We start from the raw sequence: 24,268 nt of genomic DNA on the forward strand, positions 1-24,268 counted from the left end.
TCCGGGATTTACATCCGAATAAGGCATGACAGGAAAAAAAGGGGAAAAAAAGGAGGGTTTTCCTGCCAAATGCATCTGTGTGAATTTTCTTCAGAAAGGGTTCTTTTAAAAAGCCTTTGTATGTTCAAAGCCACTCCACACAGGCAATTAAAGGCATATATGAAATGATAGATCACAAGACATGAGTTTAAATGTGAGGGTTCCCCCCCACCCCCGCTCTGTTAAACATCGCAGCAGGCGTTACAATACCAGAGGTAACGAATCAATTAAATCCATTTTCCCCTCCGCGCCTCCGAAGCTGCGTGTGTAGTGTTGCTGTGTAGTTTAGAGCCTGAGCAGTAGGACCCAGGGGCCTCCGCAGCCACCAATAGAAGCGCGCACTTGCACCTATTTGCATGCAGTGCCCTCTGCTCTGCGCATTAATAGTAATAGAGATAACGGGGTTGAAAGAATTCTCTACTGAAGAAGGATTGGATTTTTTCAGGGTACTGATACCGAGAAGAAACCCGACTTCAATCACTCCCTATTTTCCACTCTTAACATTTGTAAGTCACAGGCAGCTTTTGCTTGGTTAATAAAGTCGGGGAGGTCTCGGTGCCCAGCAAAGTTGGGAGGACTGCGCCTGCACCCCGGAGCCGCTAGATCGAGGAAAACAGTCGTATCAAAGGGTAAGTCTCCCAAACGATGGCAAAGGAAGTGACAGCCGGCTTTCGAATTGTCTAGAGGTACACGCTCCGTTTTACAGCGGTGGTGGCGGGAGTGTAGAATGGGTGCGTAAAGGACCCTGCAGTTTGTCCAGAAATTGTGACGGATGCACCGGGGTCTTTGCGGGTAGAATCAAAAACCTTCAGGCTACATCGGAAATTGCAGCCTTACGCTCGGGCGGGATTCAACAAGTTTCCCCGCAGGGATGAGATGTGTATTTATTTCCTTGCAAGTTGTGCTGAGTGTCCCTTCAGTGTGGGCTTGAGATGGCTTCACAAAGAAGTTTCCGCAATTTGTGTCTGTTGTAGGTGGTTGGATGAATCCTTGTTTGGGAGATTCCGTCGGGCATCTGGGCTTCCTGGGGACACACCGGAGAACTGCTTCGAAGGATGCTCCTAGCATCAGCGGCCTGCTGGGTTGATGCTGGGCAACTTTGCGGCGTAATCTCGGTGTCTCTGACCGCGCCGCGGTTCATGATGCGGACAGGGGTGCAGAAACCTCCGGGTCCAGGGCCATTTAGGCTCCCAAACTTTGAAAGCATTCTCCAAGAAGGGGGATGAAAAGGGGGGCTTTGAAAATCAGCATTACTGGGTGAATTTTGGTAAACTCTTCAGGGTATATAGGGGAGTCTTTCCAGATCTGCGTTTTCAACCTGCAGTTTGGGCCTGGAAATGGAGTGCTGATGTGGAGAAGGTGGCGGTTTAAAGCTAAGGCGGGGAGGAGGGGGCTTTTTCTGTAGGAGAGCGGAAGAAGAAGCTCAGATAGATGAATGAACAAGGTGCGTCCCATCTTTCACACACAAAAACCACACGCGTGGGACGTGCCAGGAAGCGCTCCAGTTGATCGCGTTTAACTGGAAAATGTATTGCAGGGGGGGTCCAGTCACCTCTGTATTATTGATGAAGCGCTGAGCCCTTCTGGGGTCCCTTCTGGCTCCTTCTCCCTGCTCTCTCTCACTCCCGGGCTCTTGCTGTCTAGAGCTCCGGGGTTGGCGCGGGTGCCGCGGGCGCACTGCTCAGCCCCGCAGCGCTGCGGACACAATGGGGAGAGGCGGGCATAGCCCGCGGGACGGGCGAAGCAGGGAGCGTGAGGCAAGCTCGCTGCCGCAGCCCGGGCGGCCGTTCCGCCCGGGGGTTCCAGCGCTGCGGAGGCCGCTTGCATCCTGCAGCCGCATGCCGCGAGGTCCCCGAGGGGCCGGCGCAGGACGCGCACACCTGGGCGCAGAGGTCCCGCGTTATCCTTCCAGGGGTCACTGTGCCGCAGGCAGACAGGTGGGATAGGCAGACGGGATGCTAAAACATCTCAGCCCAGCCCGGGGTCTGAGCTGCAGGCGCTAACCGTAGGGTGACCCCCGAGTCCCAGCGGGACCCGCACTCTAAGGGTAAAGAGGACGACGAGGAAAGAAGGGAAGCGCTAATGAGGCTGCGAGAAGAGAAAGGCAGCAAGTGATTTGGGCCAATCCTGGTCATGGGCCAGGCTTTCCTTGGCTCTTTTAACTGGGCTTGCCTTAGATGCGGCTTTGAAAAGCGCTTCCTAACCTTTCTGCGGCACGAAGGGGGCAGGCTTCTAAAAGCCGGAGCTCACTGGAGACTCCTCCTAGCAATGAAGGAAGGAGGTGGCCGGGCCGGGGGACTTCTTTTGGCAGTGTCATTTAACCCTGACCTCAGCACCTCCCACCTTTTCTCACCCCCACCGGGAGTTGCCTGACCTTGTATATTCCTCTGGGTCATAGGCTCTGTTTCTTTTTAAGTGATTGTTACCAAGCTCTGTGTTACAAAGGGCTGTGAAGAGACTGTATTTCCAAGTAGTGGTGGGAGATTGTTTAATTCGAACGTGTATTGCCAACCCCTCATGAGCACTTGGAGGAAGGGGCAGAAATTCAGGACCTATGGAATGTTCACATGGGGATGTTTAGTTGCTTGAAGGGGATCTTTCAGAGGAAATAACACTCTTCTGAGCATGTGGGATAAGACAATAATATCATTGTACTACATTTCATTGTGGTTATTTGGCAAGTAGGATGTAATATTAAACATAATATTTTGGGAATCCACCCTTATATAAGGCAGACAACTAGAAACCTGGCAGCTAGGCTTTAAAACCCAAATTGGATGCTCTTAGAACCCAGTATTTTGAGCAACTTAGTTTTCCAGCCATATCCTGGTATCTCCTCTATATCTTGAGGAGGTACATGTAGCTCTTTAGAAAGCATTCTGGAAGGCATACAGCATGTTGATTTTATTAAAGGCATTTATTAAAGGATCTGCTGGTGTTCCAGCAACCCCCTCCCTTTCTCTCCAAAACCAGAAAAAATACCAAAATCATCAACAGCAGCAACTCAGAACTGATACCTAGGGAGTAGGAGGACTTTGTTTCTTAGGCATCTAGCTTCTTCCCAAAAGAGAGGGACAAGATAAAGCTGAAGAATAAGTAGGGAGTGAGGGCGTATGTTGCCACGGATTTTGGACTTGCTTTAACCTTTCTTTGGACTTCCTTTACTTTCTCCATGTATCTTTTGCTTTATGCATCTTCTTGTATAATCTGAAGAATTGAAGTACAATGACACAGCTGCAGATCCCTGACAGAGGCTTGCTCTAGAAAACAGCTGTTAATCACATTTGCTATAATTTCCCACTTACTTCCTTTTACTTCCCTTCCCTTACCCTGTCCTTGAACCAGTGTTATCATCTTCTAGGCTTTTTCTGGCAAAAGGTTAGTGATTTCCAGCAGTAGAGCACCTGTTTTGAGTGTGGGTTGGAGGAGAGACTCTGAGCTGCCCAGAGTGTCTTATAGGTTTAAAGCCTACTTTCTCTTGCCCTATATGGTACACAGTAAAGAACAATATCCTAATATCTCCAAAGAAAATTATATTGATTTGTATAGGTCTTTTATTTTAAATTTTAAGATTTAATTCAAAGAAAAATAGCATTGATCAGAAATGAATGGGAAGCTATACACTTGCATGCCCTATTTGGAAACTAACATTAGACTCAGCTGAGTGATCACACCTTTTGGCATTGTCTAAACTTGATACATTAGGAGTTATTTTTATTTGGGCAAGATTTAATGTGTTACTTACATTATGAGATTAAGCAATTCAAGACAGTGCAAAGATGTGAATTTTAACAGAAAAAAAGCAAGACAGCAAAGCTAGCCCTTGGCAGCTTGATAAATGAGCAGGTGCAATGCACCATTTGAAATGTAACTTGAGGTGAGGTTCCATCCAATACGCTAGAGAATGAACCCTTCCTTATCACCCAGAAAACTCAACTTATTTTTCTCTTTCTCTGAGATCTGTGAATTCAGAAAAAAAAAAAACATAATATCATTTAGTAGGTGAGAATTCTGACCTGGTCACTATCATTTATCTCTATAAATCTGCTATTGAATTGAGTGAGCAATAATATTATTGATACTTTCATGTTTATACCTAAAACATAGTTCTATATGGACCAGCCAGTTATCCTAATCCTATAGGAAATAAAGTTCCTAGAAGAGTAACTGAGGAAACTGTAGACACAGTGTTAGACACTCTTGTTGCCACAGATATTGCATTCAATCCTTACAGTACCCTTTTGAAGTAGACTTTATTAGATTTCTTTAACTTATAAAAAGATTGAATCTCAGAGAGGTTAAACAAAATATACATAACCATTGAGCAAATAAAAGGCAGATTCACTATTAGAAACAAGCTCTTTTTTATAGCATAGTACATGCTTTTCCTGCATGCCGTGGACCTATTTTTTCCCCTCATATTAAAAAAAAAATTAAAATTGTGTTTCAGCAGTTATAATTTCTGAGTCTCTTAAATATCTTTTTTTCCATGTCGAACTATTCTTTGCATTTCCCCTAGATCAGTCATCTATAAACAGTATTAACAACTTTCCAAGGATGTCACAGCCATAGCTTCTTTAGTATGAAAGCTCCACCTCTAACCCCCACCCCAACTGTACCGTCATCTTTCGAAATCAGAAAACAGGAATGAAACAGAGCCTTCATCATTTGCTTTGATATGTGGACAAATATAGCCAAGCTTTCTGGGAAGAATCCATCAAGTAATTTTCAGATTGAAAATTGTGAAGCTCTACCTTCACATTTCTGCACACATGGCTTCTCTAATCTGGAAGAGTCTGCCTTTCTCTTGGCTAAACTCTATTCATTTATCCAAAAGATTGATATTTCTCCTCCACTAAGAAATTTCTCTATCTGTTCCAACCCTCATAGTTTTTAAACACCTCTGAAATTCCCAATCAATTCTGTCTGCCATCTAATTTGGTTTTAATTTGTATTATATATTTTACATAAATTATCTGTCAACTGTAATTTTCTATTTTCTAATTATTGTACTAAATTTAGCCCTTATTGTCTTCTCATTCTCTTCAGTCACCCTATATAGTAAGATGTATATCTAGAGTTTTAATAATGAAATCAAAAATTTATATCTTTAGTCCATATATTTTTCCTGAATGCCATGTCTATATTGTCAAGGAATTACTTGACATCTTCATGTAGAGATAAATTACAAATATTTTAAAGGAAAATATAATAGAAGAAACCATTTGAAGCCACATACATTATCTCTCTTGCCAAACTGCTCTTTTACTCAGATTTCCAGTCATAAGTAGCACATTATGCATCCAGCCTTCTTTGATATATTCCTCTGGCTTCCCTGGTGGCTCAGATGGTAAAGAATTCACCAGCAATGCGGGAGACCCGGGTTCAACCCCCATGTCCAGAAGCTCCTCTGGAGAAGGGAGTGGCTACCCACTCCAGTATTCTTGCCTGGAAAATTCCATGGGCAGAATTCCATGGCAGGTGATAGTCCATGGCATCGCAGAGAATTGGACATGACTGAGCAACTAACACTTCACTGCCTTATCAACTATATTCAAACAGTGAGGAAAAAACATGTACTGATGACTTTCTTTTTCTTAAACATAATCTCTTCTTCCCAGAGACAGACCTGCCACCTGTTCCTACTCATGCTTTCTAGGATCCCCCTTCTAAGCCATTACCTCACCTCCATTCTTGCCCCACTTGAATTCATGTACATTATGTCTGCAAAGTCTTCTTTCTAGAGCACAAACCATGAAACCCAAACCCCTTATATTATTCAAGGTACTCAATCATCTGGACCCAGAATTCCTCTCTTTAGTCTTCAACTTTCACTCATAGCTCAGTTGATAAAGAATCTGCCTGCAATGCAAGAGACCCTGGTTCGATTCCTGGGTTTGAAGATCCCCTGGAGAAGGGATAGGCTACCCAGTCCAATATCCTTGGTAAAGAATCTGCTTGCAATGTGGGAGACCTGGGTTTGATCCCTGGGTTGGGAATATCCCCTGGAGAAGGGAAAGGCTACCCACTCCAGTATTCTGATCTGGAGAATATAGTCCATGGAGTCGCAAAGAGTCGGAAACAACTGAACAACTTTCACTTTGCCAATCATTGTGAAAATTGACTTTCATTTTCTCAAATATTCATGATATGTCATAACTCTCTGCTTTTGTTTATGTTAGAACTTCTGCCCAGATTAGTTCTCACTTTCTTGATTCTTGGGTGACTTTTGAAAATATGAATCAGTCATCACTTCTCTTTTGAAGAGTTTTCTGTTAAGCAAATAGATTTAAATCTTTTTATCCTCTCAATAATAGCTCCAAAATTCCATTGAATTTGTTTATTCATTTACAACATGAGACTGTGAATTCCTTGAAGCAGCTTTTCTCAAACTTTGTCCATTGAACCAAGAAGACCTCCAAATTAACAAAAATGACTTAAAATACTACTCCCTAGACTCCTTAGCTCTACTAGATTTAATACATTAGAACATATGGGATTGGGATTCTGTAATCTACATTTTAGCAAGCATTTCAGGTGTAACTAGGCACTTAAGAGTTTATCACAATGATTATTCCTCAGCCTAGCCAGGTCAATATGGAGATTAATTTAGCAGTTGGGAGAGGAATCATCAACATAGCTTCTTATGTCTTATTGAGAGCTATGAACATAGTTTCTTAGATTACTGTGTTTCAGAGAAAGATTTGATTAGACAGTATAGTCAAATTATATGATTCATTCTTACCGAAATGAAAGAGCCCTGCATCAGAAAGGCACCCTTCTCAAGAACAGAGTTTTAAAAGTCACCTAAGATGGCCTTTAGAGTTGAAGTATTGCTGTTCAGAGTACTTGGAACTTTTAATGACTCTGACTTTTTATGATTATGTCATATTCACTTGGAAAAGACATAGAAAATGCTGAAACAAAAGTCTTTGAGTTACCACCCAGATTAATTATGTATTAAACATAAAATTGAAGCCCTCAATGTACTTTTTCAGACTGCATCTCCCTCCAAGAGGTAACCAGTGTTGTAAATTTGATATTATGATTCCCAGACCATTCCTTGTGAATTTACTATGTGTATTATCCCCCTTCAATCATACAGTATTGTATTAAATAAGTAAAATATTTATAAACATTGCAGCATACTGTATACCTCCTTGGAAGTATAATTTCATGTGATTTATTCAAGTTGGTATAGAATAATCAACTTCATTAATTTTTATTACTGTATAGTACTCCATTTTATAAACCTACTACAATTTACTTTTCCCTGTCTCATTAGTGGGCTTCCCTGATAGCTCAGTTGGTAAAGAATCTGCCTGCAATACAGGAGACCCTGGTTCAATTCCTGGGTTGGGAAGACCTGCTGGAGAAGGGATAGGCTACCCACTATTCTTGGCCTCATTAGTAAGCATTTCTAATTTCCCACTGTAATAAACACCATATAAATAATCATTCTGAATTATTACACTTATTACTGTGCAAATATTCAAGATTATTTAAGGCATATGCTTATGAGTGAGACTGATTGATAATGTGGAATTTACATCTTTCCTTTTTTCAGATATTGCCCAAAACCCATGTAGGCTTTCAGCATTTGTAATTTGCAAGTACATTTATGAGAACTACCATTCGATCTATTCTTGTCAACATTTAATATTGTTACTTTTTGAGTGAGTGAGTGAAAGTCGCTCGGTCATGTCTGACTCTGCAGCCGCAAGGACTATAGCCCACCAGGCTCTCCTCTGTCCGTGGGATTCTCCAGGCAAGAATATTGGAGTGCGTTGCCATTTCCTTCTCCAGGGGATCTTCCCAAACCAGGGATCGAACCCAGCTCTCCTGATTTATCTTCTTTTAGTTTTGCTTCCGTTTGGTCTTTACCCTACTGGGTTCTTTGGGAACTGTGCATATGTGTAACAGCACCTTCCATACCTTTTCATTTTAGCTTAGGCTGGATTTGAAGAGCCAAAACAGGAAAACACTTAAGAAGACCTGAGACTCTCACAGAGAAATAAATTAGAGCTGCTGTTTCTTTTAGCTTTCCTTTCCTGTTCTTTATTATTTTTTTAAATGTAATTATCCTTTTATCAACCTTCATCATTTCATACTGTAAGGAAGTGAAATCACTAAAGGCAAATAACCTTATGAATCTGCTGAGTGTGTGAAATTGTTACTTTTTAAAATTTATCAGTTGCATGGCTTTAATTTGTCTTCTTTGATTATATGTGCAGTGAGCATCTTTCCATTGAAAATTCACATTTCCTCTACTGTGAATTGCTTAGCCATATATTTTACAGGTACTGAGGCCTTTATCTTTCTCGTATAGATTTATTAGATATTTCTTTATTCTGTATTCTAATTCATTTTTGATATATGCATTGTCAATATTTTTTCCTCAGCTCTATCTTATGTTTTTCTTTTTTTAACCTAGTGTCTTTTACTAAATATATATTAGGTGTATATATATATATATATATACACACACACACACGTATATATTTATTGTGTTTCATTAAAAGTAGTACAAATTTTTCATTATGGCTTCTCCTTATAACATCTTGTTTTAGAAATCATTTCTTATCATGAAATCATAAAATATTCTCATATGTTTTTTCCCAAAAGTTTTAAAAATTTTGGTTTTTGCAATCAGGTATAAGATCTATCTGGAACTGGTTTTAGTTTCCATATGCTACAAAAATGAGTCTGTCATATACAAATGTTCCATGTGTGGATGAATTACTTTTTTTGCTTGTAAGACTACCTCGCATCTGTCCTCATTTGAGACATTTTTCTGGTCATTTCTGCCAGGTTGGGATGTGGATCATCTTCTTACTGAATCATTACAATGTTAACGAACCAGAATTAAAAGCATTAATTAAGATTTCAACCAAAATAGGTGTATATTCAGCCAGAATTAAAGAATTGCCTTTTACGACAAACTGTATAATCTTTTTAAATAGTATGGAAAACTGCTCATGTGTAATAAGCTATGCCTATAATCATTCATTTTAGTTTTAGTTCTTTATAGAGCATATTAATTAATATCCCAAAGAAGTACTTTTTTTTTTTCATAGGACTCTAGCAAAGGTAGATCTTAGAAATATACTTCAATAGATCAAAGTAAGAATCATGACTCACTCTAGGATGAAGCATGATTGACCATTTGCCAGGTGAATTATAAGCCAGAGGCAGAGCATTTTAGCACAACAGCCAAGAGTTTCTGATCAATGTGTAGTTGAATAAGCACTCTAAAATATTAATCCAATCACAAAAATTCAGAATGGAAATTGTTGTAGTGCTCTGCAGCATAGTATATTAGTATACTGTGTACATAGTATATTAAACTTTACTCTGGAATGAGAATCTAAGAGGACTGTAAAACAACTACTCCAGCTTCTATACCCTCATAGGCTGTTTCTGTAATGATTTGCTTTTTATTCTGCAGTGAACAACAGAATAACAAACAAACATGGTTTGTGCTAAGCAAGTCTTAGATTATTTAAGTATTGGGTAGTTATTTAAGACGGTTTAAGAATGACCTACTTTAGCCAATGAGAGAAACTTTTACTTATAAGTTCCCCTGAAGAAAGGTAAAATTAAAAAAAAAAAATCTACATCAGATACAAATTACTGCTGCTAGGTCACTTGAGTCGTGTCCGACTCTGTGCGACCCCATAGACGGCAGCCCACCAGGCTCCTCTGTCCCTGGGATTCTCCAGGCAAGAACACTGGAGTGGGTTGCCATTTCCTTCTCCAATGTGTGAAAGTGAAGTCGCTCAGTCGTGGGGGACTCTTCACGACCCCATGGACTGCAGCCTTCCAGGCTCTTCCGTCCATGGGATTTTCCAGGCAAGAGTACTGGAGTAGGTTGCCATTGCCTTCTCTGATACAAATTACAACCAAGCCATTAATTTCAAGTCTTTTTAATTAGAGCTCTTTATGATAATGTTGATGGAGGAAAGGAACTGTTTTAGGAAATGAACAAACTCATGATGCACTCTTGCTTATTCATTCTTTTGTTGCTGCTATACATGTTTCAAGTCTGAATTACTCCAGTGTATTGCTTTTCACACTCATGTTCTGGATTACTGTTCTAACTTTTTTCCATTTCTCTCACTTCTGCCTAGGTGTAGCATCTCTTTTAATATACCCCACACTTCACTATCCTTCAAAACACCATTTTGATTCCAACTCATTGCCTTTGCCTTTCTCTCTACTTTAAATATCCTTTTTCTTCTCTAATAAAGAGTCATCATCCTTAATCATCCATAATCATATGGATGATTCATATGATTCATATATTATGATGATTCATTATATGACTTAATATAACTTAACTTCAAAGTATAACTTAATTATTACCTCTTTTTGAAAGCATTTCCTAATTTCCCCCCAGGAAGCTAGTCTCTCATTTGTGTTTCAGTAGGTCTTAGCACTTACATGTATTACCCTTTATTACAAGAAATATTTATGTGTTTTAATGACCAAACTTTGATAAAATAGGAGAAGGATGATAAACAATTTCACAGTGTATCCAGCTAAACCTTCACTGTCTAACACTTTAGCCACCAGTTGTTTGTGCCTAGTGAGAACTTGGAATGTAGAGAGTGTGACAGGGGAACTGAATATTTAATTATATTAATTAATTAATATTTAATTCAAGTTTAATTATTTTAAGTTTCAGTTGAAATAGTAACATTTTACGTAGTCAGTGGTCACATATATCTTGTTGCTGCTGCTGCTAAGTCGCTTCAGTCGTGTCCGACTCTGTGCAATCCCAGAGACGGCAGCCCACCAGGCTCCCCCGTCCCTGGGATTCTCTAGGCAAGAACACTGGAGTGGGTTGCCATTTCCTTCTCCAATGCATGGAAGTGAAAAGTGAAAGGGAAGTCGCTCAGTCGTGTCTGACTCTTAGCGACCCCATGGACTGCAGCCTACCAGGCTCCTCCGTCCATGGGATTTTCCAGGCAAGAGTACTGGAGTGGGGTGCCATTGCCTTCTCTAGTGGCTAACATATTCGGTATGGCAGATATAAAATACTTCTGTCATTGTAGGTGCTTGTACAGTAGAATTTAGGACAAATGAATGAATGGATGAATGAATGAATTCCACAGGATAGGCTAGTAACATTTGCTTTGCAATGGACATATGCCATTGTGTTGGATTGTATCTATGACTGTGTTTTGAGGATCATTTCACAGCTTTATGGAGAGAAACAGATAATCTCAACTTGACCAAGAAGATAATAACAATATAAAACACCAAAGAAACCAAAGGGAGTATTCAAGTTTATCTTTGGTGAATTCCTTAGATATTCACCCAAGACTTGCTTACCTGAGATGGCAGTATAGCAAACATCATCTTTTAAGACAAAAGCATACAAGAATAGGATTGAGCCATTGGTAATAATTCTATCCCTTAAGACTGAGATTTATTCAGATGAGGAACTTAATTTTATATTAATACATAAATACAAATTTAATTTTATGTTAACTGACCTGATACATTAGGTGACTATTATCCAAAAGAATGAGAGAAAGAAAACAAACAACAACAACAAAAAACCTGTTGATAAGAATGTGGAAGAACTAGAACTGCTGTGCATTACTGATGGGAATGTAAAAGGATGCAGTCATTATGAAAAGTAGAATGGTGGTCCCTCAAAAATCTAAGCTGAATTACCATAGGATCTAACAACCCCACTTCTAGGTATATATCCAAAAGATTGAAAACAGAGAATGCAATACATATTTTTGCTGCCATGCTCATATTGACATTATTCACAATTCTCAAAATGTAAGAAGAACTTAAATATCTTTCAACATAGAAACGGATAATCAAAATATGTTATATACCTACAAGTGAATATTATTCAGTCTTAAAAGGAAACAGTCTCTGATACACGGTACAATATAGATGAATCTTGAAAACATTGTGTTAATTGACCTTGCAAGACATAAAAGAATAAAAATGGTAGGACTCCACTTACATGATGTACTTAGACTAGTCAGATCCAGAGAGACAGTAAGTAGAGTAGTGGTTATAAGGGCTGAGGTAGGAAGGAATGGGAGCTATTGTTTAATGAGTATAGCCTTTCAGTTTAAGATGATGAGAAAGTTCTGGAAGTGGATAGGAGTGATGGTTCCTCAACAATGTGAATGTATTGGAGAAAGAAATGGCAACCCACTCCAGTGTTCTGCCTGGAGAATCCCAGGGACGGGGGAGCCTGGTGGGCTGCCGTCTCTGGGGTCGCACAGAGTCGGACACGACTGAAGTGACTTAGCAGCAGCAGCAGCAGTTGTATACTTTAAAAGGTGAAAATGTTAAACTTTATGATATGTATGTTTTACCACATGAAAAATTACTTTAATAAATATTTATTAAGGTAACGTGTGGTTGGACACTTTCATCTCTTAGAAAAATATTCATCCTTCCAATGTGGCCTCTCAACGCCCTTTAGAACGTTAAACACAACCCCATAGAATAGTCTCTCTGCTTATTAACATTGAGAAAGGTGATCAGCCAAAAGAACTTTTATAGACAATGAACATACATGCAGTGCATCTGGTCTGTGGGATGTACTCTATTAAACAAGCACATTTAATAAAGGGAGGGAAGAAACCCTTAACAGTGAGCACTGTGCTTCTGGAGATGACAGCTGCTGAGGTGTGATGGAGGTTTTGGAATGAAATCACTGCATAACTGGATGCAGTGAAGTAAATGTGAAGCCCAGGAGGACTTTGTATTGGGGTTGATACAAAGTGGCTAGTAAGGCAATGCCTTAGCCACCTGTACATGCAAACTGCTAGATCAAAGACCAAATGATCGAATGGGATTACTCCAGTGACACAAATGTATGCGGTTATCGTGAATTGCAGATTATGGAGCATCTGCTCCTTTGCTGACTCCTTGGGGGGCAGGATGTGTACAAGGAAAGGTCTTATTGTAGTGATGGTAAGAACACTGATTGCTCTCAATGCTGGGGAAAAAAGCAAGCGTCATATCCTCCCCTTTTGTGTTTTCTTTCCTTAATGTGATGATTTACCCTCTTATATAATATTGTTTTAACCCACCCTCCTATTCTATACCATTAAATTTTCTAGGCAGGTGCAACTTGGCATCTAATGGATAACTCTTCTTCATAGATGATGATCTATCATACATAAAATGCATCCTGAACACACTGCTATATTTAAAATGGACCTCCGATGAGGACCTACTATATAGCAAAGGAATACTGCACGATGTTCTGTAATAACCTAAATGGGAAAATAATTCGAAAAAAAATAGATACATGTATATGTATAAGTGAATCACTTTGCTGTACACTTGAAAAACTAACACAACACTGCTAATCAACTATGCTCCAATATGAAATAAAAATTAAAAGAAAAAACATCCTGAAATTTACTTTACTTGGTACATTACTCAGAAACAAAGATATTCATATACCATGCAAACAGACATTGAGCTGTGTAAATTATTTTTCTAGGAAGGTAATACATTGGATTGACTCGGTTTTGCTCTTTTGCCAAATGCTGTTGATTGCAGGTGTTTTTCCACTGAACTGAATTCAGATTAGTGAGTGCAAGAGTGTAGAAAGAAGAGTCCAGCTTTATTAGTGTATTAGAATAATATTCTGACTAGACAGATTAATCAATCTTTTTCATTCTGAGCACAGTAAGATAATTTGGGAGTATATAGAAAGCTATTTTAAAGTGGTATCCTGGTATGAGAGCTTGAGCAGAGGTCAGGGAATATATCAGAAAATAATTTGTGTATTTTTCTAGAGCTGTAGTTATAGCTAATATAATAGTGAATATATTATTTATTTTACTTTAGTTGCTACTGCCAGAGAAGCAAAGAAATATTTTGTCGTAAAGCCATACAGCTTTGCCTATCCCCTTACGGTTCACCTACTTTATGGATTTTTAATTGAGACACAGAAGGTATATAACATTGCACAATTTTAAGGTAATAAAATGTTGAGTTGATACACTTATATAGTGCAAAATGATTACCACCATAGCATTAATTAATACCTTTATTACATGACATAATTACTATTTCTTCATTGTGATGAGAACATTTCGGGTTCACTTGCAAGTGTCAAGTATACAGAACCATATTTTTAACTATAAGAATCATTGTGTACATTAGATCCCCACTTTGTATTTTATTTCATCTTTCTTTCATTTTCATTCTTTCTCCATTAAGATTCTCCACTCTTTCTGAAACGAGAAATAATTTAAAAGAGAAATTATCATACTAAGTGAAATAAGTCAGACAAAGACAAATATCATATATTACTTATATGCAGAATCTAAAAAAAATGATACAAATGAACTTACTTACAAAACAGAAACAGATTTACAGACTTCTAAAACAAACTTATAGTTACCAAAAGGGAAAGGTGCGAGGGGAGGGATAAACAAGGAGGGTGGGATAAACATATGAACAGTACTATATATAAAATAGATAGTCAGCAAGGATCTACTGCATAGCACAGGAAACTCTACTCAATATTCAGTGATAACCTCAATGGGAAAAGAATCTATAAAAGAGTGGATATATATGCCTATATGACTGGATCACTTTGCTGTACACCTGAAACTAACATAATGGTATGAATCAACGATACTGTAATATAAAATAAAATTTGTATTGAAAAGGAAAAAAATAAAAGACATGACATAAAAATACACCAGGAAATAATAATAAATAGAAGAGATGACATAGAGAATACAGGAAATTTCCCATTGGATCTTTGTTTTACATTGAAATTCTTGTCCTCCATTACTTACTTTCCCAGAATAAGCATGAACAAGTCATAGTTCACTTCATCAAACATATATTAAATACTGATCTCTATGCTGCAGGGTACTGGATATTAAATGGTGTGGAAGTGAATGAAAGTGATCTCCACCCTCAGTAAATTCAAGTTCTAGCATGGAGTAGCTCCTGCCCAACAGTATCAGTAGGGTTTTCTCTCTTCTTTCTTTTCCACTTCTCCAATTATATGTAACACCTGTTCACACACAGTTGTCTCAGAAAAATCTATTTTTCTTCTCTTCTAAGACAGTCATTCTCATTGGGGTAAGAAGTTGTCCATTTTCCCCTTACCTGTATTTTCAACCTTTTCATTCTCTGGCTCCTTTACTCATTTTTATAATTATTTCCACTCAAGGAAAACAAAAGTCCTTCAAAAAAATTTCCCTTAAAAATTTGTTGTTAAATCCCCTATATCTAAGTAAAACTGCCTCTGCTGGGGGAAAAAAAAATGTTGTTCAGTCGCTAAGTCACACCCAACTCTTTGCAACCCCATGGCCTGAAGTATGGTAAGTTCCTCTGTCTTCCACTATCTCCCTGAGTTTGCTCAAACTCATGTCCACTGATTCGCTAATGCTATCTAACCATCTCATCCTCTGCCATCCTATTCTCCTTTTGTCTTCAATCTTTCCCAGCATCAGGGTCTTTTCCAATGAGTTGGCTCTTCACATCAGGTGGCCAAAGTATTGGAGCCTCAGCTTCAGCATCTGTCCTTCCATTGAATATTCAGGACTGACTGCCTTTAGGATTGACTGGTTTGATCTTATAGTCCATGGTGCTGTCAAGAGCCTTCTTCAGCACCAGTTCAAAAGCTTCAACTCTTTGGCACTCAGTCTTCTTTATGGTCCAATTCTCACATCCATACATGACTACCATGAAAACCACAGCTTTGACCATATGGACCTTCATTGGCACAGTGGTGGCTCTGCTTTTTAATATGCTGTCTAGGTTTGTCATACCTTTCTTTCCAAGGAGTGAGTGTCTTTTAATTTCATGGCTACAGTCACCATTCACAGAGATTTTGGAACCCAGGAAAATAAAATCTGGCACTTCTTCCACTTTTTCCACATCTATTTGCCATGAAGTGATGAAACCAGAGGCCATGGTATTAGTTTTTTGAATGTTGAGTTTTAAGCCAGCTTTTTCACTCTCCTCTTTTACCCTCCTCAAGGACACATTTTGGTTTCTGCCATTAGAGGGGTATCATCAGGTTATCTGAGGTTGTTGATATTTCTCCCATCAGTCTTGATTCCAGCATGTGCTTCATCCAGTCTGGCATTTCACATTCTGGCATTGATATACTCTGTATATAAGTTAAATAAGCCTTGTCATACTCTTTTCCCAATTTTGAACATCTGTTGTTCCATGTTTGGTTCTAACTGTTGCTTCTTGACCTGCTTACAGGTTTCTTAGACGACGGGTAAGGTGTCTGTCTTCTTTAAGAATGTTCCACAACTTGTTGTGATCTACACAGTCAAAGCCTTTATCAAAGTTAATGAAGCAGAATTAAATGTATTTCTAGAACTCCCCTGTTTTCTCCATGAGCCAGTGAATGTTGGCAACATGATCTCTGGTTCCTCTGCCTCTTTGAAATTCAGTTTGTACACTGGGGAGTTCTCAATTCATGTATTGCTAAAGCCCAACTTGAAGGATTTTGAGCTATAAAGATCATAATCAATCTGAGTTCAATATTGAACATCTGATGATGTCCACATTATGTACATCAGAGTTGTTCTTGTGTTGCAGGAAAAGGGAGTTTTCTATGACCAGTGTGTTCTATTGACAAAACTCTGTTAGTGTTTCCCTTTTATTTTATACTCCCAGACCAAACTTGCCTGTTTTTCCATATTTCTCTTGACTTCCTACTTTTGCATGCCAATCCTGGATGATGAAAAGGACATATATTTTTGGTGGTGGTTACTCATCTAGAGTCAGTCATCTTGGAGTCTTACATCACGTGGGCCTTAGGAAGCATTACTACAGACACAGATAGTGGAGGTGATGGAATTCCAGCTGAGCTATTTAAAATCCTAAAATGTGATGCTGTTATATGTCAGAAAATTTGGGAAACAGCAGTAGCCACAGGACTGGAAAAGGTCAGTTTTCATTCCAATCCCAAAGAAGGGTAACGCCAGAGAATGTTCACATGATAGAAAAGTTATGCTCAAAATCCTTCCATCTTTATATAATGGAGAATAAGATGATGTGGTATTAATAATAATTAATAACAATGCTTGTACATGATGATATTTACAGAGGCTCATTCAGCATTGCTTTTTTGGCACATAATCCTTCAAATCAGTGAATAGGCAATATCATTACTGTCCTCCAGAAAAGAAACGTGGTTTTCATGTGTACAGTTTCATAGGTAACTAGCAGAGCTTTGATTCAAATACTGTTCTGTTTGACTCCAGAATCCAGTTAAAATTCTTAACTTTAAAATACCTCATGCAAATTTGTCCCTCCATGGCAAAGTTTCTTAACTTTACAGCACATTGAAGTCACCTAGAAAGTTTTGTTTTCTTTTCTCTTTTTTTGTAATCCCATTGTCTAACCTGAACTCCAAATGACTTATATTAGAATCCCTTAGGATGTGAAGCAGTAGTCAATTTCTAAAAAAATTTTCTTAGGTGATTCTAAGGAGCAGAAAAGATAACTACTGTTCTATAGTAAACATTTTGATGATACTCAAGTCTTTGTTTCTGGCATGGAGCTCTCTCCCCAGAGTTAAACTGACATTGTCCAGGGTTTACTGCATACTTCATTTTTCTGTCCGTATTGCCACTTGGGGATTTCTCCTCTTCCAAAATAAACTCACCCATCACCACCCAAATAGTTGCCTTCTAGAATCTGTGGGTTATTTAATTTTTCTCACCCCCTACTGCTCTAGGTTTCATAAGTAAAATCTGTTCAATGGTTTCTCAAATTGTGACTTTCCTAACACCTTATGTTTGGGAATTGATATTTTTGTTATTATATTCAGTTCAGTCACTCAGTCGTGTCTGACTCTTTGCGACCCCATGAATTGCAGCACGCCGGGCCTCCCTGTCCATCACCAACTCCCGGAGTTCACTCAAACTCATGTCCATTGAGTTGGTGATGCCATCCAGCCATCTCATCCTCTGTGGTCCCTTCTCCTCCTGCCCCCAATCCCTCCCAGCATCAGAGTCTTTTCCAATGAGTCAACTCTTCGCATGAGGTGGCCAAAGTACTGGAGTTTCAGCTTTAGCATCAGTCCTTCCAAAGAACACACAGGGCTGATCTCCTTCAGAATGGACTGGTTGGATCTCCTTGCAGTCCAAGGGACTCTCAAGAGTCTTCTCCAACACCACAGTTCAAAAGCATCAATTCTTTGGCGCTCAGCTTTCTTATATTAGTACCTCAGAAATATGTTTCCCATTTTCCTTCCCTCTGTTCTTCATCACCTCTGTAGGAAAGTTTACTCAGGCTGTTCTTGTCTCTCACATGGAACTTTTGTGGCAGACTCCCTGACTCAAGGAGTCTCTCTGCTTCATTTAGTCTCTCTTTGATTCATTTTCCTGTTTAATGCTGTCAGTGTTACCTTTCTAATATCCCATCAGTTGTTTCACTCTTTATTAAAAACTCTGTCCATTGACTGCACAATACAGTCCAAACAACTTAACATATATTAACAAACTTCATGAGACCTTTTACCATCTGGATACATTTCTTTCCCTCACCAATTTCCTTTTTCTTGACCAAAATACCCTACCTTCTAAAGTCCCTTCTGTACTCTGCTTTCCCTTTAAAAAAAAAAAAAAATCAAAAAAAAATCACAATTATCCATTGTCAGTCTTTTCCATGGTTTGTCAACACCATGGGGAAAGGATAGGCATCCATATTTCAGTATTTTCACTGTTGTTAGCTGAGTGTTTTTCAGAAAGAAGTTATTTTAAAAAACATGTTTTGAATACATATGTGAAGGGGTGTGTGCAGGAACTTTTCACAACTCATCATTTCACATGTTTTCCTCTATGAATAGAATGATCAAAGGCTTTCTCTCTCTCATGTGACATACACATTTGAGATACTTCTGGAGTTCACCAGACAGAAATAATGTAGTAGGTTTTTCCTCTTTGATTCCACAATGCATTGTTCCTGTAACCGCAATAGGAATTCTATCAAATAGCAATGCACAGGCTTGTGTCCCTTCTAAACTAAGAATACTGAAGAATTGGGGGCATAAATTGGTTCTGTTTGTTTCATCTGCACATGTGATGATGCTTGGAATACAGCTGATTCTTCAATCGTCACCTTTGTTGAATGGACATCAGATTTCATGTATTATTGAGGGGGTTCAAAGACATTGCCTAGCTTATTCCAGCTTCTAAATTTAATGGTAAGATTGCACATCTTTCTTCTGGGAAAAAATAAAAATAGGATAAAATAGGATACTACTTTGTGACCATTCATTAATGGTCTTATGAATAGGGAAGATTGTTGAATTTATTATCTGAATAATCAATTGTCACTGCTTTGTAAGCCCTTGACTTTATTATTGTAGACATAACTCAAAAGATAATTGAAATATGGCTGCTATCCTTAAATAGTTTTTAAAAAATGATTTAAAAAGACCTTGATTTTTCGAGTGAGAGAGGAATGTTCTTTATTCTTCACTTATACCTTTAATGGGCTTCCCTGGTAGCTCAACTAGAAAAAATCTGTCTGCAGTGCAGGAGACCTAAGTTCAATCCCTGGGTTGGGAGGATCCCCTGAAGGAGGGCATGGAAACCCATTTCAGTATTCTTGCCTGGAGAATCCCCATGGACAGAGGAGCCTGGTGGGCTACAGTCCATGGGGTAGCAAAAAGTTGGACACAACTGAGCAACAAGCTGTTACTTACTTTGTGTAGTAATGCAAAAATATAATAAACAATTCACATTTGAGAATGCAAAGCAACATAAATAATGAATGTTCTATAAAATTTGTACTTAATTACAGATAATTAAAGGCCAACTCAGTTTCCATTTGTTTACTGAAGTATAGAATACTACATAAATTCAATAAAAATATTAAAGTATTAAAATTTAACAGTAAGAGTTTTTCGTATGATGCGCAAAATTATAAAACTAGCACACGACTTAAGCTCAAGCATATTTTTGTTTGCTTGTTTGTTTGTTTTTTTTAGCTACACAGCAAGGCATGTGGAATCTTAGTTCCCTAACCAGGATTCGAACTTGTGTTTCCTGCATTGGGAGATCAGAGCCTTAACAACAGGGCCACCAGGGAGGTTCCTCAAGCATATTTTATTTACTCTTTCTCTTGTGCATGAAGAATAAAACCATTCCCACACCTGTGTTCTCTACCCTCACTGTCAGCCAGTGCTTCCTAATAGAAAGAATAAGATAACCCCAAGCTACTGCTCAACATTCTTAGACTATATTCCTACCTGGGAAAACTCATTAAATAAAAACATTCCTCCAGTGCATGCTAGAAAAACTAAATATATTACAAAATGAATTGTTGTAGTCATATAATTTTTGATATAATATACACAAATTGTTTCATAATACCTGCATATTATAGTCGCTTTACTATCTAAAAATGCAGATAATTTAAGAAAAGAGAAAAGACCTGAAAAGAAATGTAGGCTTTGGTGTTTGGTAACATGTTTGTTATTTCAAATGAAAACTTTGGAATAGAACCAATTGTATTTAAACAACATAATTTAACATGCATGCAAATCCATTCTAATCATATAATCCATATGTAAAGACTACAGATGCCTTATAATCGATCTCTTCCATCTGTCAGAAAGATAATAAAACTGTGCTTTTTATGATATCATTGAGATTTATTTTTTTAAATATTTGTAACAATATATCACACATTTCCATTTTGTTCACTACTGCTTCATAACCTCTGCATCTGAACACTCCAAATACCATTTCACTAAGCATATAACTCACCATCAGACAAGTTTCATGAATTCATTTTACTGTAATCTGATGATCTGTTTAAAACTTTACCCCATATATTATTTGAAATAATTTTATTTCATATACATATATGTATTTGAAATAAATATAAATTTATATATGTATTTATATATATATAAATGTTAATAAGTTATACATATATATGTATATATATGTATATTTCCATTTTTCAAAATGGAAAGTATCAATATTTGAATTTAATAAAATCTTCAGTAGTAGAGTTTTAATGGTTATTAAACAGCCATGCTTTTCATGAGCAGTCAGAAATCCAAGTAATAAAGTAATGAAAATATGAGGACAGTTTTTCCAACCAGATTATCAAGAATTTTACAATATACAATACATGTACACACATACAGAATCCCATTATTTCTATTTCCAAACTCCTTGTAGGAGTTCCAGTCTCCTATATAAGTCCAAATAAACATATTTCCAAAATAAATTAAAATAAAGGACTGAATGCTTTAAAATGCATTGAAGACATTGTGTTTCCAGCTCACATTCTCTTTAATCAAACATTGAAATTGTGAAATATATCTACAACTGAAATATACTTGTATCTTAAAAAAAAAGAAAATCCAATTGTAAAATAAAAATGAGTTTATACTCCTGGCTTAGGACTATGTGCTTTATGGGCTGAAATGCTCTTTTGTATAAAGAATATAACATTGAATACATAACTTAGAAATTAAATTAAAAGTTCAGCTTTTTTTTACTTAGGAGATTATGATGATGGACTGAAGTATTACTTTGTGTAAAAAAAACTAATATTGAAGTAATGAATAGATTAGGAATTAATTTATGCTGGGAATCTAATTATCAACCAAATCTTATGTAAATATAAGCTATTACTGAAATGAATATGTATGCATTACAATTATTACATTTGACTATCTCTGACTTTTAAAAACTATGCTTTATTGTAGGCTCAGTAATGGTTTTGAAGGGTTTTAGTGATATAAAACATTCAAATTAAGCAAAAATATTACATATGAAATTCCAGAACATTTGAGGTGTAAAAGGATCTGGAGTTGTATTCCTGATCCCATTACTGAGAAGCTAGAGATCCAGAAATGGAAAGTTGCATCAAGAGAGGAAAACTTAAGCAGAAATTGAGCTATTATAAACTTAAATTAATTAAAGACTTAATTAAAGAGTCTTCCTGCAGTGTGGGAGACCTGGGTTCGATACCTGGGTCAGGAAGATCTTCTGGAGAAGGATATGGCAACCCACTCCAGTATTCTTGCCTGGAGAATTTCATGGACAGAGGAATCTGGTGGGCTATAGTCCATTGGGTAACAAAGAGTTGGATACGACTGAGAGACTAACTTTCTTTTTCAAACTTAAATGTTATTATAAATTGATGATCGAAATGATGTTTGTTTTGAAAATATATTCTATGAACATATTTTAGAAGATGTTGGAAGAATTCCAAATTAGGAGATAAATTGTAATAATTTATGGTAAAGTACTAAAGCAGTAAAGTGGGCAGAATTGATGAATAGAATGCTTATATCACTAATTATTTGTATTTTTCAGTAAGTCATCTTAAATAGCTTCCCAGTGGCTCAGTGGTAAAGAATTTGCTTGTTAATGCAGAAGATGCAGGAGACATGGGTTTGATCCCTGGGTTGGGAAGATCCCCTGGACTAAGAATTGGCAACCCACTCCAGTATTCTTGCCTGGAAAATTCCATGAACAGAGGAGCCTGGCAGGCTAAAGTCCACTGGGTCGCAAAGAGTTGGACACAGCTGAGTGACTGAGCATGCACACACACATATATCTTATATAGTAGTCTATTTCTTTCTTCCTAAAAATTAATTTAGATTTTTAAAATATTTTATCTCTAAAATGTCAGTATTTTAAGTATTAAAGAGAATGTCTTAATCCCATCTACATTTTATGAATTGCACTATTTAATTTCTGGATGGATGGAAAGAGTAGATTTGAATAGTTTTTTCCATAGTCTGTAATGAACTCGGAAAATGAATCTATGCAAATGTCCCACTTTCTTTAGAAATAGGGGAAATTATAAAGATTGACTCAAAGGTTTACTTTCCTTTTAACACTTTACTGTTTATAAAAAAAAAAAAAGAAACATGATTTTGTATTCTGTTGCCAGTGTGTCCATAAACTAGCACAAAAGCAAAGCTGAAGCAATTTACAGGATTGTACCATTATATGAATTACAGTTATGTAAAGAAGAACATCTAATTATGTGAAGAAAAACATGGATTCATAACAGGAGCATTTTTAAAGGGAGAAAAAGAAGCCATTCATGAAGACAAAAAAAAATAAATAAATGACTTCATCCTTAAGAGTATACATATAAGTTCTATTAGTCCTTAATGCCCTAATTGATTTCCTTTAACTGTACTTTAAGTATTATGTTCCAAAAGGAGAAAGCACGTGGCATTTGTTGAATCTTTGCTACCTGTTTTGGTCAAGGGTATTTACATGGTTATGTTGTAAAAAATTCTACCATTTTTTCCAAACTCGTAGAATTGATATTATTACACTCATTTTGAAATACAAAGAAACAAAAGCTTAAAGATAAAACATGTAAGAAGCAGAGGTATGCTTTTGCTGCTACCTCTGTGATTTCTCTAAGCCTTAGTACCTTTGTATTGCTTCCTTTGAATGTCAAGTAGGCTCCTTATAGACTGCTCTGATACATTTGGCAGTCAGCGATAATTGTTATAAGAACTGAAGAATTACATTAATTTATTTGGCTTTTTCTTTTTAAAGCAGGAAGTAGATTGTATTTTTTTTTTCAGAGCTGGTAACTGATAATGTACAGGAAACAATTAGCAAGATTCTTCTCCTTAAAAAAAAAAAAAAAAAAAACAGAAAAAAACCCTGGTAAGTGGTATTGTATTTAGGTGTTATATCTCATAGATATGAATGCTGTGATTAAGAATTTGATCTCAGCTAGAATATTCCAGGACAAAGCAATGACAATGTGGCAATAAGCACCTTCTCTATGACTGACTGGGTAGGATAATGGATGTAAGCTGTACTTAAAGCAAAAACACTCTGAATGCTTACAGGGCTGCCTTTTATCCTTCCAAACCATAAGGACACTTAACAAGCACCCTTCTGACTGAAATGGAAGGTTTAAATAAGAATAATCATTGGATCCAATTTTTATCCTGGATTATTGAAATGTGGCCATTTGAGACATTCATCTTAGAGAGGTGGAGATTATATATATATACACATCTATATGTATATGTATATAAATGTGTATATATGTGTGTATATGTATGATATACATGAATAATATATATTTTTCCTTGTTCATCATATCAAAAGCTACTAGGAGTTTTAAAATGTAGGAACTATATTAATTTTTAATAAAGGGCCCCTTGTTAATATTTATTTTTTCCACGTGTAACACATTTTATCCTGGAAATAGAGAGGGTAAGTTTTCCTTG

The 24,268-nt window shown here is 37.3% G+C and overlaps 1 protein-coding gene across 6 annotated transcripts in view; it reads left to right on the forward strand.

The window, feature by feature from the left end:
- The first annotated feature begins 304 nt into the window (after positions 1-304).
- ROBO1 (roundabout guidance receptor 1) overlaps positions 305-24,268 on the forward strand; it is a 1,296,447-nt gene continuing 1,272,483 nt past the window's right edge. For all 6 annotated transcript variants that reach the window (XM_086411285.1, XM_086411320.1, XM_086411293.1 and 3 more), the window contains exon 1: positions 305-668. The gene's annotated coding sequence lies outside the window, so the exon portion shown is untranslated. The remainder of the gene's footprint in view (positions 669-24,268) is intronic.

This window comes from Bos grunniens, chromosome 1 (genome assembly GCF_055505025.1).
Source record: "Bos grunniens cultivar Pamir isolate PY7600 chromosome 1, Bosgru_T2T1.0, whole genome shotgun sequence".
In the NCBI taxonomy this organism is placed as follows: Eukaryota; Metazoa; Chordata; class Mammalia; order Artiodactyla; family Bovidae; genus Bos; species Bos grunniens.